This window comes from Gopherus flavomarginatus, chromosome 9 (assembly GCF_025201925.1).
Source record: "Gopherus flavomarginatus isolate rGopFla2 chromosome 9, rGopFla2.mat.asm, whole genome shotgun sequence".
In the NCBI taxonomy this organism is placed as follows: Eukaryota; Metazoa; Chordata; order Testudines; family Testudinidae; genus Gopherus; species Gopherus flavomarginatus.
In genome coordinates this window covers 88,227,626-88,239,753 of record NC_066625.1, presented here as the reverse complement: position 1 = coordinate 88,239,753, position 12,128 = coordinate 88,227,626, and the positions used below count along the sequence as shown (strand labels likewise).

Here is a 12,128-nt window from a genome sequence, read left to right as displayed (position 1 = left end):
CATGTTTTATGTAACAAGTAATACAATCAAACAAGCTTTGTAAGCAGCTACTTTCCTGTAAGTTTTTACTGTGAAGTGTATGTAGGCCACTTTTATTTATGTTTAGATATACAGAAAAGACCCATCCAATTCAGCCTGGGCACACTTCATATAATTTTAATAAAATGCCCAGCATGTAACGCTGGCTCTAACAGACCCTCCAAAAGGTAAGCACCCACCACTCTGAGACCCAGGGGCATTACAGGGTCCTCAGTGAATGAGACGTTAGCCCAGCCCAGCCCAGCTCAGCTCTCTGCTCAGGGAAGGGCTATAAGATTGCATGCTAGTGACAGAAGGCCTTTGGGCAGGACAGCCTCCATACCCAGAGGTCATAGGACTGGGCTGAATGCTGGAGGCATTACTGTCCATCAACATTCCTTACATTCCATGCTTCATCATCCGATGATGATTTTAGCCTTGTGAAAAAGTGCTATAAAAATTAATGGATTAAATCAAGAGTTAGATTCTAAAAGCCTACAGCATGTAGCAGAGAATGACATCCATCACCTCTAATCCACAGTTGCCAACTTTCACGCAGTAAATAAGCACCCTGACTTTTACAATAAGCTAAAAATCAAGCTAATCCCATTTCAAAACAAGGCCAAAACAAGCCAATCCCTAAGAACCCCAATACTCTATGTGACTAGATCCCCCCAGCGTGCAGTCTGGGACTGTGGTGGGCCTGCTGTGCACCCCTGACTCTCTCCCCCGCTTGCCCCTGCTTGCCGGGAGCCACAAACTAGCCAACAAGCAACTCACAAGCCAATTAAGCCAAAACCAAGCCCAATTTCTGCATTTTCTTCTGCAGGTTTGGCATGTCTGCTCTGACCCTGGTTCTTTTAAGCTATTCTACAGAATGCTACAGCAGGGATATTGTTTTGTGTTACTACAGAATGGTGCCAAACCCCTGCAGAGAGTTTAAGTCATCATGACATTCCAGGGCTAAGAAGGGTGTCATTAAAGGTGCAGATTACCCAGTTTTTAAAATAGAGGGCATAGTCCTCAACAATACTGAGTTCAGGGAGAGGAAGGCAATGACAGCTCCAAGCCACCTTTTTACCTCCTCTGATCCTGGGCCTGAACCATCACTCTTGCAAGCTAGAGATGCCAAAGGGTCGCTAATTTATGCCAGTTGGGATGTTCCCCTAGGGACAGTTTTACGGGAGCAGGATTGCCAGAGCACACTGCACTCTGGCCATGTCCTGGAACCCCTCCTACGTAGGGGAAAGAAGGGAGAGCTGGTGGCGTAAGCGAGCTACGTTGGCTGCATACTATGATAGGTAAAATCCCCCAAAGTCCCTTTAGTTCAGCTTCCCGTCCACTGCGCACTGCTGAAGCAACGTGAAGGAGAGACAGACTGGACTGAGAATCTTGCCCCTAGTTTTCATGGGATTGATAATAGGGTGCAATTTTTCATGTTACTAGTTCAGATGCAGCCCAGAACATTAGTAACCAACTGATGCCACCATCCAGCAGATGGGTACATTCCTATATGAAATGAGCTGGAAGTTTCCCTCCAGTTCCCATTGGTCAGATATGCCCTTTGCAAAATTCACAGTAATTGATAAGGACAAGTAAACTTGTTGGTAGTCTTGACAGTGAGGCTACGGATTAAATGAGGTTAAGGCTCGCAGGGAGAGCAGCAGGGCAGCTGTCTACGGTGGACTTATTCTGGGGATGCGGCATGGACATCCATTTGCAGGCCTATCCATCTGGCACCTTTCACCAGTGATATACAGACACAGAACCTCAAATGGAAATGAGTAATGCTTGTAACCTTATACTAAGCACATGCTTTACCCCAATGCAGTTAGCAGGTGTACCCTGGGCGTAATAGCCTAGGATTAATTATAATAAAAAAGAAAAAGAAGTAGAATCCTTTATATCTGAGCCTAAAGAATTCTAGTCCAAGAAGATTCCATAGGTGTTGACTTTTCATTTTCCCTGAAGGGCTCATCAGGCACATGCCAAGAAAATCTGTTTCCACTGCAATGAAAGGGCTTTTTTGTATGCACAGCACTGAGCTAAATCAATGTGGCTGGAGCTGCCAGCAGCAGGGAAGAACCTGAAATAATAAAAATATATAACCTTTGAGCAAGAGCACAGAAACTGGGAAAGCAAGGATTTACAGGCTGTCTGCCCTCTGTTTTTCATGGTGTATCTGTGCCTGACACATACATGCCATGGTCTAGGAAACAAATATTTTAGGGATGCCTATTGCCCAGTAGAGTTTCTCTCTTCCACTGCCTCCTCCTCCCAAGATGCTAGCTTGAATGCACACAGGCCCTTTGCTTTGAGCCCTCTCAATTCTGCAGCATCTCTGCTGCTGGCCACTCTTTCTGCCGACTGACTTATGAAGCACTGCACAGGGTGACGAGCATGGCAGAAGAAGTCTGGTGGCATTAATGAAAGGAAAATGAATTCTCATTATTAATAACGTATACAGCACCATTCATCCCAAACTGATATACACAGGGAATGCTCCACCCTCTGCTAAAAATGCCACCATGTCTATGCAAAACACAACAACTCAAATGGGAAAGTGACGATTATGTGAGCTAAGTGGGACTGCTGGAAATGTTAAGTAGATGGATGTGATCATCTGAGTTGGAATTTGCCCAGACAGTGGGAATTAATGCCCACACAAGTGTTATGGCAACTTTAATGACCATAAGTGGTTACTACATTGGCATTACAGCTCAGTCCAAAAGCAGCAGCTCAATGCCCCAGAGCACCATGCCCAGAGGAAAGAATGCCACTATTGAATGTTTACAGCATTTCTCATCGCACCTGGGATTTGCTTATAGGTTCCACTCAAGTACTGAGCAGGCCCAAAACCTGCTTAGCTCAAGATCGTTGCACCACAAGGTAGCACAAAGCAGACCACAGGGCAATTGTAGTTCTTGTCACCATCAGATGGAAGCAGGACAGAGGAAGAATGCCAAGAATTTTATGTCCGAAAAAGAAAGAAGGTAGAAGCAGACAAGAACGACCAAGAGGAGAGGGGAAAAAAGAACCAGAGTGAAACAAAAACAACCCCCCAAACCACTGAGTAAAAGAAAAATGAGATACTAAAGGAAAGCGCTGGGACTCGAGAACAGATCCTGGGATGCTGCTGGTTTCCAATAGCACCTACTGCCACAACTCAGCAGGGAAAACAAACACATTTCCAAGATGGCTCCTGCTTCTAAGTGAGGTTTCTCTTCCCTGCTAAGCTGTGGGAGTGAGAACTGTGAAACAAGTGAAGTTTGACATTTCTATCTGCTGCAGTTTTTGATTAACAGAGCTATATGGCTCTGATCCAAACTCCACTGGCGTCAGCGGAAGCCTCCTGACTGACTACAATGGGCTTTGGATCAGGCCCTATAAAGCCAATTATTATTGTAGCATCTATATAAAACAAGTTCTAAACTAACCAAACTGCATGAAAAAACCTCTCTCTCATCTACTGTAATGATTTTCCTTTAACTCAGAGTGACAGACAGTGGCGATCTCTATAAACTCTGTAAGAACTGAACAGTCCTTCTTCATTGTGAGAAGCAACAGAGGTAAATGAAATGTGATTCCAGCTTATACCTGTTGATACTGCATATTTCTTCAATTAAAGCCACAATCTACAGAGCCCAAATGCAAGACCGAAGAAAGGCAAGCACATGACCTAATTCTTTTTTTAAAAAAAGGTGGCTTGTAGTTACAGCTTTTAATAATTTTAAATGAACAATCAGTGCCAAATGCATCTGTGCACCAAGATGCCTGTTTTCACTGGAAATCCTACTGGTAACAGGAGATGGTCAGTTTGTGTGGTACATGGCTGGTGTGGTAGCTAATTTTGTTTGTTGCTGTACTATTTTAACAAATCAGACACGAGAATTATTTAAAGGTCCCACACAAGTGTAAATCTGAAGACTGGTGGAGAATGCAGTCTTGTTTTTCTGCTGGTAACTGAATTGGTGGCTAGGAAATGGAACTGTGTCCATGGGGACATGCTATTTATTTCTTAACTTTTCAACATAGAAGGGAAATTATTTCCAATGTGGTCTATGGGATTACATATCTTCCTTAAATTGTAATGGAAGAGGAGTGTCAAAATCCCCCAGAATGCTATGAACATATCAGCCTTAGTTTTTTTTTTCATGATATTTCCATGGTTTATATAAGCAATAGTGACTGCTCAGGTCAGGCATTTACTAGCAATTAATAACCAAGTGAGTTGTCTGCTCCAGTCAGTCAGCTGCTGTTACAAAAAAGGCGTGCCCTAGAGGTCACGTATAAGTAAAATCAAAAGAGTGGCACAACCAGGAAAGTACTGAACATTTAATGTTTTTGAGCCTGTTCTCATTTTCCTAATTTGCCCTGGTACCTCTATGCAATGAAGGGCATCAGATATATGATGTCATAAACTGATCTGAGGCTCCTGCCATACCAAGAACCCACCACATGACAAGTTAAAATGTAATGCAGTCAGCTTTAACTTAAAATGTCAGGGCTTTCACAGGTTTCTGTCACCACCTAAATATTGCCAAACACAGAGGCCCTATTTCTAGAGCCCTGCAAATCCATGGATATCCGTGGATAATTTTTGCAGCTCGGATGTGGATATACATTTTGTATCCGCGCAGGGCTCTACCTATTTCTCTCCAGTAAGTGTGTGTAATTCCTATTAACAGCAACAGAGTATGTGTTCATAGGTTTAAATGAAACAGAGCTCAGTTGTGAAGCCTAGAAATGGACCCAAGATTTAAAACTGACATTTGTATTTCAAACATCCCAGTGTTCTGAGGTGTTCAGATCCGGGGTTTTGCACTGTCCCATTATAAAGATAGAGGCTATGTGCTAAACTGGGATTCAGAATTTGAACACCCTCAAAACTGATCATATTTGGGCTTTTGGATTGGGCCTACACAAGAGAGAACTCAGATTTTTCAGACTTCTCAATCTTTAGACAATGTCTAGTGAAAAAATCAGAGGTTCAACCTATAAGACGTACTGACTACTTGGCCAAGAAAATGTTATGGAAGGAAGGTTACGATTTGGGATCTGGCATCACTTACAAAAGATTTTTGGTACACAAGCTCTGCTGAATGCTGCAAGGAGATGCTTTCCTTTAACATGCATGGCTTCAGCTCTACAGCCTGCACTTCATGATAAAGCCAGCTCAAGTGAATAAAGTCACAATTATAGTGTAATTCTTTACAGCTGCCATAAAAATACTTCAACTTTAAAACAAACTTAAGAAGGGAAGAAAAACAAATTCTTAAACAGTTACTAAATTATAGCTTTTCTTTCCCCAGTTTAATTGTTTTATCTGCATCTAGTACTGATGTCTACATTATTGTAAAAAGCACACCTGCTATTTTTAAAGAAGTGCTTGGATGACACTGTAAAAACTTCAATTAGTAAAATATTAATGCAACTTGGGCTTTGAGAAGAGAGCTCTTTTTATTACTTTTAAAATTCACAAGAGTGTCGAATATTGTAGCAAGGATTGCATACAGTATCTTATCAGGTTGCCATCTAGTGGCAGTTATTGTGATAGCCCAGTGTCATCTCTGACAAACTTTTTGAACTCTGGCTGGCTGGATGTCTGATGTGGAAACAGTTAAAGGGAAAGCTGTGGAACCTGTCTGAAAATTGCACAGAGAAAGCACTATGCTGTGCTAAGAATAATCTGGGAATTTTTTTATTGGTCTCAATTAACAATTATTATTATTAGTTAACATTTACATTGCAGTAGTACTGAAAGCCCACAACCATGTTAGGCCCCATTGTGCTAGACATGCTGCAAACAACAAATAAATGACAATGCCTGCCACCAAGAGCTTACAGGCAAAGAGGCCTGGTATAATGGGTGGATGATACAACAGGTTAGACAGGGTGGGAGAGATGGGGTAACAGATGTGCAAATTCTTATGAAAAGGAGAGTAGTGATCACGGCTCTCCACTTGCCTAGCCATTGTCAGGTTGTACTTTACTGTCTGCATTTTGGCATCAAATAACAAACGAATATGAGAGTGTAAAATCCATTTGATAAGTCTCTTACAGGCTTTCATCTACAGTAATGTTATTTTAAATCTTCAGTTTTAATGCTATACATGTCAGAACTGATAAAATGTCATGATTTTAAAGTCAAATCTCATTCTTTTAAGAACCTGATTCATGGATCTATTCAGGATTGGCAATACTGAATGAAGTTTAAACCTGAATAATGAAGAAAAGGCCCTATAAATGGGGTTCCATCAAAACAAACCGTCTCTTCGAAGGGTTTCTTTCTGTCAGACTTCCTTATTGAGAACACTGACTCTCCTCGGTGGGTATCAGGATGAAATTCAAAGGAAATGAAATTGGAAGTCACGTGAAGAGAAGTTCCCCAGGGTACCTGTTTCCCAGTCCTTCTGGAAAGACACACACTTTCCAGAGGAGCTTGTGACCAAAGTTCAAAACCAGACAAATTTCGCTTCCTCAGGGAATCTGTCCTTCAGCCAAACACAGGAAGGAGGGGCCAAACACAGGAACCAGACTGGCAGTTTTAGAGCTTTGTCTCTATGAGAAACTACCAGTAACTTTATCTCCCTCTATGCTCATTCCTTTTTCAGAAGTTGCTGAAATACCCTATCCTCTTCCCAGCATGCCTTGCCAGGCTGGTCTACAAGTCCTGCCACTCTGAGATTATATTTACCAGCAAAGGAGAAAGGAGTTCCAGACCATCCTGCACTTTAAGAGCTCCCATCTGAGGCCCAGATCCGCAGAGGTATCAATGGAAGTTAAGAGCCTAAATACTTTTAGGGAGCTGAGCCTCAATCCGCAAACAAAGGCAGTAGTTTGGGCTTCCTACCTAAACCCTCTACTGACTGACAGAAGCTGCTTCCGTCCCCCAGTGGCTGCCCTTCTTTTCCCACAAGTCTGTCTTTATTTGTTCAACTAGAATGGAGTAGTGTTGGTTGCATGCACCCCCCTCATCAGCCTTAAAGAACCATAACACTCCATTACATGTCTTCTAATATTTTATCCTATCTAATAAATAATAAGTAAGGCACTACTTAAACTTTGAGATATTGCAGATTCCACAATTTTAGGCTTCCACCACAATTCTGACAGCAGGTGCCAATCTGGACACAAGAACAAATGGATATAAACTATCCACCAACAAGTTTAGGCTTGAAATTAGATGAAGGTTTCTAACCATCAAAGGAGTGAAGTTCTGGAACTGCCTTCCAAGGGGAGCAGTATGGGCAAAAAATCTAACTCACTTCAAGACCGAGCTTGATAAGTTTATGGAGGGGATGGTATGATGAGCCTCCCTATGATGGCACGTAAACCGATCTGTGACTGCTAGCAGCAGATATCTCCAATGGCTGGTGATGGGGCACTAGATGGGGAGGGTTCTGAGTTACTAGAGAGAATTCTTTCCCAGGTGTCCGGCTGGTGGGTTTTGCCCACATGCTCATGGTCTAACTGACTGCCATGTCTGGGGGTGGAAAAGAATTTTCCCCTGAGTTAGACTGGCAGAGACCCTGGGTTTTTTTCCCTTTCTCTGCAGTATGGGGCATGGGTCACTTGCAGGTTTAAACTAGTGTAATTGGTGAATTCTCTGTAACTTGAACTCTTTAAATCATAATTTGAGGACATCAGTAACTCAGCCAGAGGTTAGGGGTCTGTTACAGGAGTGGGTGGGTGAGGGTCTGTGGCCTGCAACGTGCAGAAGGTCAGACTAGATGATCATGATGGTCCCTTCTGACCTTAAAGTCTATAAGACTCTGCATACAGAAGTCTTTCCTTGGCGCTAATCACTTCTGTAATCATGCTTTGTAAATTGACCAGACTGCACACGGTATCTTAGATGTCACTGATTTATAGAACACCATCCCACTATTTCTGTATGGGTTTCTCTCCCAGAACTTCTACATTTTAACAGTTAGCTTTTCATTTTTTGACCATTACTTCCTTGAGCAGAATGTTTGACAGCAAATAACACTCTCAGGTCTTTTCCAGAGTGCTACAGTTAATCTGAACGCAGTAACATGTATGAATAGTTTAAATTATCCTTTAAAAATGTGCAGTATCTTGCATTTGTCAGCACTGCAACTCACCTGCCAGTTTGCTGCCCTTCTACCTAACTCTAGCCAGATTGTGCTGTCCAGGCAGGGTGCCCCTGGACCCAGAATTGTGCAGGAGAGGACCCCCACCCCAGAAACATACTATGGGGGCACTATGACTCCCAAGTGGTGCCTCCCTGGACAGCACCAATCCATATGGCCTTGTGAGAAAACTGCCGAGAGGAACTAGCCAGAGACTCCAGCCAGCAGGAGCAGAAGCAACCAAAGCAGGAACCTTTGGACACTCAGAGAACTTAATAGTTTTGACTAGACTTTCTGTCCTGTGGTGATTGGCTGTCTGCTCCAACCCTCCTCCTCCTCCCTCAGTCTCTCATCTCAGTTTCACTCCACACCTGGCCCTGTTACCCTCTTCTCTCCTGTCCTTTCCCATCACCCCCCCACTTCCCTTCCCTTCTCTGCCATTTAGCTGATTCCCCTCCTAAGTAAAGCCACCCAGAAAACCAAACCAAACTATCCTGGCACTAACATGAGGTTTGAAGCCATCCCATTGTTCACTCTGCTTGTGTTTACCCCTTTCCCCCACCCTGTCTTTCTTGTTAATTTAGGTTGCAAACTCTTTGGGGCAGGGACCATCTGCTACGCTGTGTTTCTGCTGCACCTAGCACAATGGGGCCTCATTCTCAGCTGGTCATTACGCACTACTGTAATAAATGTGATTAAGAATTAATAATGTTGAATAGTATCTTATTTTATGAGGAATCCCACTAAAATCAAGCCTCATCTTGGTTAACCCAAACAGTTTTATATTGTCTGGAAATTGCTCGTCATCTTTTCCAGGTCACACACTTATTAAACAACACAGGTACTAGTGCAGAACCTTTCAGCACTACACTGTTAAGCTTCTGCCTTGTTGAAAATTGACTATTTGTTCCTACCCTTTATTTCCTGTTTCTTAGTTTCTGATCCTGACACTACTTTACCTCTCACTCAATGACTATTTAGTTTCCTTAATAGCTTCTTATGAAGGACTCTGCCAAAGGCTTTTTGAAAGTTCAAATATATTCTGTCAGCTAGTTTTCCTTTATCTGATTTTTTGTTGTTGTGTTCAAAGAATTCTAAGATTAGAAAGTATCAGAGGGGTAGCCGTGTTAGTCTGGATCTGTAAAAGCAGCAAAGAATCCTGTGGCACCTTATAGACTAACAGACGTTTTGGAGCATGAGCTTTCGTGGGTGAATACCCACTTCTTCAGATGCATGTGGTGGAAATTTCCAGGGGCAGGTATATATATGCTAGCAAGCAAGCTAGAGATAACGAGGTCAGTTCAATCAGGGAGGATGAGGCCCTGTTCTAGCAGTTGAGGTGTGAAAACCAAGAGAGGAGAAACTGGTTCTGTAGTTGGCAAGCCATTCACAGTCTTTGTTCAATCCTGAGCTGATGGTGTCAAATTTGCAGATGAACTGAAGCTCAGCAGTTTCTCTTTGAAGTCTGGTCCTGAAGTTTTTTTGCTGCAGGATGGCCACCTTAAGGTCTGCTATAGTGTGGCCAGGGAGGTTGAAGTGCTCTCCTACAGGTTTTTGTATATTGCCATTCCTAATGTCTGATGTGTCCATTTATCCTTTTCCGTAGAGACTGTCCAGTTTGGCCGATGTACATAGCAGAAGGGCATTGCTGGCATATGATGGCGTATATTACATTGGTGGATGTGCAGGTGAATGAACCAGTGATGGTGTGGCTGATCTCGTTAGGTCCTGTGATGGTGTCGCTGGTGTAGATATGTGGGCAGAGTTGGCATCGAGGTTTGTTGCATGGATTGGTTCTTGAGCTAGAGTTATTATGGTGCGGTGTGCAGTTACTGGTGAGAATATGTTTCAGGTTGGCAGGTTGTCTGTGGGCAAGGACTGGCCTGCCACCCAAGGCCTGTGAAAGTGTGGGATCATTGTCCAGGATGGGTTGTAGATCCTTGATGATGCGTTGGAGAGGTTTTAGCTGGGGGCTGCATGTGATGGCCAGTGGAGTCCTGTTGGTTTCTTTCTTGGGTTTGTCTTGCAGTAGGAGGCTTCTGGGTACACGTCTGGCTCTGTTGATCTGTTTCCTTATTTCCTCGTGCGGGTATTGTAGTTTTGAGAATGCTTGGTGGAGATTTTGTAGGTGTTGGTCTCTGTCTGAGGGGTTAGAGCAGATGCAGTTGTACCTCAGTGCTTGGCTGTAGACAATGGATCGTGTGATGTGTCCGGGATGGAAGCTGGAGGCATGAAGGTAGGCATAGCGGTCAGTAGGTTTTCGATATAGGGTGGTGTTAATGTGACCATCACTTATTTGCACCGTGGTGTCAAGAAAGTGGACCTCCCGTGTAGATTGGTCCAGGCTAAGGTTGATGGTGGGGTGGAAGCTGTTGAAATCGTGGTGGAATTTTTCCAGAGTCTCCTTCCCATGGGTCCAGATGATGAAGATGTCATCAATGTAGCGTAGGTAGAGAAGGGGCGTGAGTGGACGAGAGCTGAGGAAGCGTTTTTCCAGGTCGGTCATAAAGATATTGGCATATTGTGGGGCCATGCGGGTGCCCATAGCAGTGCCACTGATCTGGAGATATATATTGTCATCAAATTTGAAATAGTTGTGTGTAAGTATAAAGGCACAGAGCTCAGCAGCCAGTTGTGCTGTGGCATCATCAGGGATAGTGTTCCTGACAGCTTGTATTCCATCTGTGTGTGGGATGTTTGTGTAGAGAGCCTCTACATCCATGGTGGCTAGGATGGTGTTTTCTGGGAGGTGACCAATGCATTGTAGTTTCCTCAGGAAATCAGTGGTGTCACGGAGATAGCTGGGAGTGCTGGTGGCATAGGGTCTGAGTAGAGCTTCCATCCCGGACACATCACACGATCCATTGTCTACAGCCAAGCACTGAGGTACAACCGCATCTGCTCTAACCCCTCAGACAGAGATCAACACCTACAAAATCTCCACCAAGCATTCTCAAAACTACAATACCCGCACGAGGAAATAAGGAAACAGATCAACAGAGCCAGACGTGTACCCAGAAGCCTCCTACTGCAAGACAAACCCAAGAAAGAAACCAACAGGACTCCACTGGCCATCACATACAGCCCCCAGCTAAAACCTCTCCAACGCATCATCAAGGATCTACAACCCATCCTGGACAATGATCCCACACTTTCACAGGCCTTGGGTGGCAGGCCAGTCCTTGCCCACAGACAACCTGCCAACCTGAAACATATTCTCACCAGTAACTGCACACCGCACCATAATAACTCTAGCTCAGGAACCAATCCATGCAACAAACCTCGATGCCAACTCTGCCCACATATCTACACCAGCGACACCATCACAGGACCTAACCAGATCAGCCACACCATCACTGGTTCATTCACCTGCACATCCACCAATGTAATATATGCCATCATATGCCAGCAATGCCCCTCTGCTATGTACATCGGCCAAACTGGACAGTCTCTACGGAAAAGGATAAATGGACACAAATCAGACATTAGGAATGGCAATATACAAAAACCTGTAGGAGAGCACTTCAACCTCCCTGGCCACACTATAGCAGACCTTAAGGTGGCCATCCTGCAGCAAAAAAACTTCAGGACCAGACTTCAAAGAGAAACTGCTGAGCTTCAGTTCATCTGCAAATTTGACACCATCAGCTCAGGATTGAACAAAGACTGTGAATGGCTTGCCAACTACAGAACCAGTTTCTCCTCTCTTGGTTTTCACACCTCAACTGCTAGAACAGGGCCTCATCCTCCCTGATTGAACTGACCTCGTTATCTCTAGCTTGCTTGCTAGCATATATATACCTGCCCCTGGAAATTTCCACCACATGCATCTGAAGAAGTGGGTATTCACCCACGAAAGCTCATGCTCCAAAACGTCTGTTAGTCTATAAGGTGCCACAGGATTCTTTTAAGATTAGAAAGGCACAATTTCACTTCACAGAAGCCATGCCGGCTTGCCCCCTATCATCTCATGTTCAGCTAGGTGTTTTATAATTCTACATATTAACTTTCCAT

At 43.8% G+C, this 12,128-nt stretch overlaps 1 protein-coding gene across 7 annotated transcripts in view; it reads right to left on the bottom strand.

The window, feature by feature from the left end:
* The window catches only part of IQCH (IQ motif containing H), a 115,084-nt gene that overhangs the window by 16,908 nt on the left and 86,048 nt on the right, over window positions 1-12,128 (bottom strand). The gene's annotated exons all lie outside the window — the stretch shown is intronic.